The sequence below is a fragment of the Acanthochromis polyacanthus genome, chromosome 5, assembly GCF_021347895.1.
Source record: "Acanthochromis polyacanthus isolate Apoly-LR-REF ecotype Palm Island chromosome 5, KAUST_Apoly_ChrSc, whole genome shotgun sequence".
In the NCBI taxonomy this organism is placed as follows: Eukaryota; Metazoa; Chordata; class Actinopteri; family Pomacentridae; genus Acanthochromis; species Acanthochromis polyacanthus.
This window is the reverse complement of record NC_067117.1, coordinates 36161688-36167687: the sequence shown is the minus strand read 5'-3', so window position 1 is coordinate 36167687 and position 6000 is coordinate 36161688. Positions and strand designations below refer to the sequence as shown.

Below are 6000 nucleotides of genomic sequence, written 5' to 3'. Positions count from 1 at the left end.
ACTTCCGTTCTCGGACCCTCCCCCATCTGGAGGCTCCTTTCACAGCCTCATTTACCGGCGATACAACGGAGTCAGTCCCCGCTGATGAACACCATGATTACATATTAAGACCTTCAAAGAAGCTGGATTATAATTTCACTCAGGTATGTTATTCTGGATTATTTTTCTTAGCTGCGAGTTTGTGATTAGCAAGCAGAGCAGGTTTTTTTGTTGAGGAAAGAGCTTTAATGTATACCCAAATCCTGCTGTACCGTTACATCTGCTGTCTGAGAGGAGGAGCCACTGGCAGTCTCACTGAGAATAAATGTAAAGTGCCTAGAATTTAAAGTTCATTTTTATTTGCAACAGCCTCCTAGTTTTCTTAAATCTTCAGTTTGTGCAGCTGTGAGTTGAACCACTGCCAGACTGGACTCCTACTTCCTGACACTCAGTTGTCATAAAAATGAGCCAAGCTTCACTTAAAGTTTGATATACGAAATCACAACGGGCTGATTTTGTCGAAGTTTCTATTCAGAACATGCAGTGCTGATTAGAGAGCCAGCAGCAGCAGTAGCAGCAGGCTGCAGCAGAGGGCATGGAGGGACGTCCAAAGTAAAAAGCCTGTCTCTGGGGAGTGCCCGTGCTTCTTCCACACCAGCACATTTCTCTGATTTATCGTGGGATAGAGCAGCTGGTGGTGGATCAGGTCAGATCCGCTGACCTCCATCTGAGCAGTGACTCTCATCTCTGAGCGTCTCTGTCCACGGTTCTGAACTGATCGCTGATGGACTGTTGTACATTAAGTACAGCAGCACTCTGAATCTGAAATTCATGGAAAAGGTTGTGTAAGATCCGTTGCAAAAGTTTGAATTATTCCAAATACATCAGTTTAGTGTGTAGTCGTTTAACAAAAGTGCAACTAAACTGGTGTTATCAAGTTTAGTGTTTGTTTCACTAGAAGAGCCACTCAGCCTATGAGAACATTTATATAATGTCTCTTGACTTTGATTTAGACAGTTCATCAGTGAGCTTTTGGTTTGACTTTGGAAACTAGATATTTGTAACTGAAAGAAAACAGCAGCTCCTGTAGATAAAATCAAGTGTCTTGTTAACTTGCACATGTGGTGTTTTTTTATATCCTAGAATATACATCATGAGTGAAATAAGCTGTCAACACCATGGCTGAGCATTTCCACTGAGAAAATAAAGTGTAAAGATGACGGCTTCTTCAATGTGGATTCAGACTTGTGGGGTTTCATATATGTAGGAAATCAATCCTGTCAGTTATTCTTCTTAAGGATCTGTTCTCAGTTCCAACATCCATCCATCCATCCATCATCCATCCATCCCATCCCATCCATCCATCATTTATACACCTCTTAATCCTCATTAGGGTCACCGGGGGCTGGATCTATCCAGCTGACTTAGGGTGAAGGCGGGAGACGCCCTGGACAGGTCACCAGTCTATCACAGGGCTACATATACAGACAAACAATCACATTTGCATTTACATCTATGAACAATTTAGAGTTACCAATTAATCGCAGAGTGTTTTTGGACTGTGGGAGGAAGCCAGAGAACCCGGTGAGAACCCAGAGGGAGAACATGCAAGCTCCATGCAAAAAGATCCCGGGAAGGTGTAGGTCCAATCATGTAGTTACATTTAAACCATTTTAAGACACAGAGGGTTTTTTTTTTTCATAGAAAAAACTGTTACTAAATATGCAACTTTGATGCACAGAGATGAGTTTTTCAGGGTTTAATCACTGAGACGTGGCAAACAAAAGGTTGGGCAAGTTCAACAAAAACACAGAACCCAACATCTTTGTTGTTTGGTCGACAGAACTGGTTCATGTCTCACTGGAAGGCAGGCTGAAGAGGTGGCTGTAATGGGGTCACTATGGCTGCCTTTTGGTGTTTCCAGAAGCCATTTACAGTGGTGCACTCAGTTGTTGAAAGATAACAAATAGTTGTGTTACAAACACACGATGGCCGATAATGGCTTGGACCTACGTAATGTAGTTGTTGGAAAAGAGAAGGGAACCATCCTTCAGACAAGCTGCTGTGATGAAGTGTATCTGCAGCTAAATGTTCAAGATATTTCTCGCTTTGCTGCTTTGATTTTCAACATGTCGGTGGAAGTGAATTTTTGGTTTACTCCTTAAAGTCACTGTATACATTTCTCTACACCAGGACTGTAATTTTCGGTGTAGAAAACGGATTGTCAATTTAACCACATACATTTTAACTCACTCTGTGTATTTACAATTGAAGTCTACAAGCTGATCTTCCATTTGTTGTGTACTGCTGGAGAAAAATTCATTTATGGCTTTTACTGGTTCCTGAGTCCTGAAGTTTCCAAAAGGTCTGGATGACTGATCACAAATCATTCGGTATTTGAGGTTAATAATTCCATAAATTATTCAAGTCATCTGTTAAGTAAAAAATGGCAAATAATTTCCCGTTCCAGCTTCTCAAACATAAATTTGATGCTTCGGCTTCTATTATTACTAATTGTGCACATTTGGATTCAGCACTGTTTAATTGGACAAAACACACAATTAGAAGACATGAGGATCTGTGAAACTGTGATTACTTTTATCACATTTTTTCTGACTTTTGCAGATTAAATAATAAATCTTATCTACGTAAGTGGGTTGCGCACTGGATCGCGTGGTTAGTGCTGGCACCTCACAGCTAGAAGATCCCCGTTCGTGTCCCAGCCTGGACCGGGGATCTGTCTATATGGAGTTTTGATTTTCTCCTCTGTGCATGAGTAGGTTTTTTCCAGCTTCCTCCCACCGTCCTAAAAACATTCGAAAGGTTAATTGGTGACTCTAAATTCTTCATAGGTGTGAATGGGAGTGTGCTTGTTTGTCTCTACACACGTGGACAAAATTGTTGGTACCCCTCAGTTAAAGAAGGAAAAACCCACAATTCTCACTGAAATCACTTGAAACTCACAAAAGTAACAATAAATAAAAATTATTGAAAATTAAATAATCAAAAACAGCCATTACTTTTGAATTGTTGATTAACATAATTATTTAAAAAAAAACTAATGAAACAGGCCTGGACAAAAATGATGGTACCTCTATAAAAGATTGAAAACTATTTGACCAGAGTGACATGATTAACTCAGGTGTGTCATTTAATTGACATCACAGGTGTTTCCAAACTCATAATCAGTCAGTCTGCCTATTTAAAGGGAGACAAGTAGTCACCCTGCTGTTTGGTGAAAAGGTGTGTACCACACTGAACATGGACAACAGAAAGCGAAGGAGAGAATTGTCCCAGGACATCCGAAAAAAAATGATAGACAAACATCTTAAAGGTAAAGGCTATAAGACCATCTCTAAACAGCTTGAAGTTCCTGTGACAACAGTGGCTCATATTATTCAGAAGTTCAAGACCCACGGGACAATAGCCAACCTCCCTGGACGTGGCCGCAAGAGGAAAATTGATGACAAATTGAAGAGACGGATCGTTGGAATTGTATCCAAAGAGCCCAGAGCAACCTCCAAAGAAATTAAAGGTGAACTCCAAGGCCAAGGTACATCAGTGTCAGATCGCACCATTCGTCGTCGTTTGAGCCAAAGTGGACTTCATGGGAGACGACCAAGGAGGACACCACTGCTGAAAAAACTCATAAAAAAGCGAGACTGGAATTTGCAAAAATGCATGTTGACAAGCCACAAAGCTTCTGGGAGAATGTCCTTTGGACAGATGAGACCAAACTGGAGCTTTTTGGTAAGGCACATCAACTCTATGTTCATAGACTCAAAAACCAAGCATACGAAGAAAAGAACACTGTCCCTACGGTGAAACATGGAGGAGGCTCAGTAATGTTTTGGGGCTGCTTTGCTGCATCTGGCACAGGGTGTCTTGAAAGTGTGCAAGGTACGATGAAATCTTGGAAGACTATCAAGGCATTCTGGAAGAAATGTGCTGCCTCGTGTCAGAAAGCTTGGTCTCAGTCGCAGGTCATGGGTCTTCCAAGCAGGACAACCATCCAAAACCACAGCCAAAAACACTCAAGGAAGTGGCTTGAGGGGAAGAAGCGTTGGGACCTATCTAAAGTGGCCTTCTATGACCCCAGTCTGAATCCCATATGAACATATGTGGAAGGAGCTGAAACATGCATTTGGAGAAGACACCCATCAAACCTGAGACAACTGGAGCTGTTTTGCTCATGAGGAGTGGGCCAAAAAACCTGTTTGACAGCTGCAGAACGCTCATTGACAAATACAGAAAATCGTTTAATTGCAGTGATTGCCTCAAAAGGTTGTGCAACAAAATATTAAGTTATGGGTACCATCATTTTTGTCCAGCCCTATTTCATTAGTTTGTTTTTTTAAATAATTATGTTAATCAACAATTCAAAAGTGATGGCTGATTTTGATTATTTAATTTTCAATAATTTTTATTTATTGTTACTTTTGTGAGTTTCAAGTGATTTCAGTGAGAATTGTGGGTTTTTCCTTCTTAACTGAGGGGTACCAACATTTGTCCACGTGTGTATATGTAGGCTCTGTGACAGACTGGTGACCTGTCCAGGGTGTCCTCTGCCTTCGCTTTCTTTTGTCATAAAGAAATTCATCTCAGCTCATGCTAGTCATCAAGCTGCCATAACAAGACTGAAACACCACTCGGCTCTTAAAAGGGACCATTTTATGCCTGAAGAATACAGTTGTGCAAGTTAGTTGTTTTAATCATGAACCACAGAAGGAAAATGAATTGTTAGTGTTTGATTTCATGGAAATATCAGGGCTTGGGTCATTTGAAGGAAGAAGCCTGAGTGGATTTCTGAGCCTCTGTTAAAGCGCTTTTATTTTGAGTGCATAATTGGATTAATTCATGTGACAAATTAGAGACACTCATTTGATTTGCAGCGTTCGGTTTGACTCCTCTCCGTTTTTGTTGGAGGGATGACAGAAGAAGTGTCATTGCTAATGTAATTAATTAGACTAAACCCTGAGTCGTCTTTTCTCTCTTTTCTCCATTATGGACACATTATTCCCAGGAGGGACGGACACAACAGTTTGCTTCCAATTTTCATTTGTAGCTACAAGCTTGGCATGTCACATCTGGTGCTCACAGCGTTTTGCCCATGTTAAATGATTGAAAGAAGCCAATTAAACCTGCTTCTTCTTTTCTATTAGTCCCTTTAGCCTGCATAACCAAGGATATGGCTCTCAGCCTTTTCTGTCTGGCCTTGGATCAATACAATTATAATTTTCACTTTATCTAATTTGCACAGAGAATTATATCAACATTAAATAGGTTAGAATTGCTTTTGAGTTATGTGTTGCTCTCCTGCAAAAATGAGTAAGATGGTTTAATGCTTTTTTAATCTTTTATTTGACCTCGACTGTGTGAGGTAGGCCCTGCGACAGACTGGCGACCTGTCCAGGGTGTCCCCTGCCTTCGCTCGAGTCAGCTGAGATAGACTCCAGCACCCCCCGCGACCCTAGTGAGGATAAAGCGGTGTATAGCGAATGGATGGATGTGTGAGGTAGTTGGAGCCTGAGATAGGATCATCACCAGGTATCATGGGAGAATGGCAGGCTGTGTTTCCTGAAAGCCCAGAGTTTGCGTCTGCTGTCATCTCTATCCAGCTGATGTCATACATGACAAGATTCAGAGGTTTTGACTTGTACCAGCACGGGATGGGGTTTACTAAAACTTGGAAAAGGGCAAAGTTGACTTTAAATGTCAGGTCATACTGAGTTATGTTACTGTATCATGCAACAGTTTCATGGCATAGGGGCAATTCCAACATGAGAAAACACATTTTTATGAGATTGTTTATCGTAAAGTGCTCAGTAATCTGTTTTGTATGTGTTTGTTCTGCTGCCTGCTTCAGTAGGCAGGATTTTATTCATTGCTTTGTACTTTCTCATATAACTGAAACAGCCACTGAAAATGAGAAGACATTTAGCAGCGAAGAATGTTTTCAAGGGTAAGCTGAGCACTTTGTGGTATGGTGCACAGTGTTGACGTACTAATTGTTTCAAAACC

The 6000-nt window shown here is 41.0% G+C and overlaps 1 protein-coding gene across 1 annotated transcript in view; it reads left to right on the top strand.

Annotated features, from left to right (window-relative positions):
* Positions 1-6000, top strand: part of pacsin1b (protein kinase C and casein kinase substrate in neurons 1b) — a 53914-nt gene continuing 47914 nt past the window's right edge. The window contains exon 1 of the mRNA XM_022199132.2: positions 1-143. The gene's annotated coding sequence lies outside the window, so the exon portion shown is untranslated. The remainder of the gene's footprint in view (positions 144-6000) is intronic.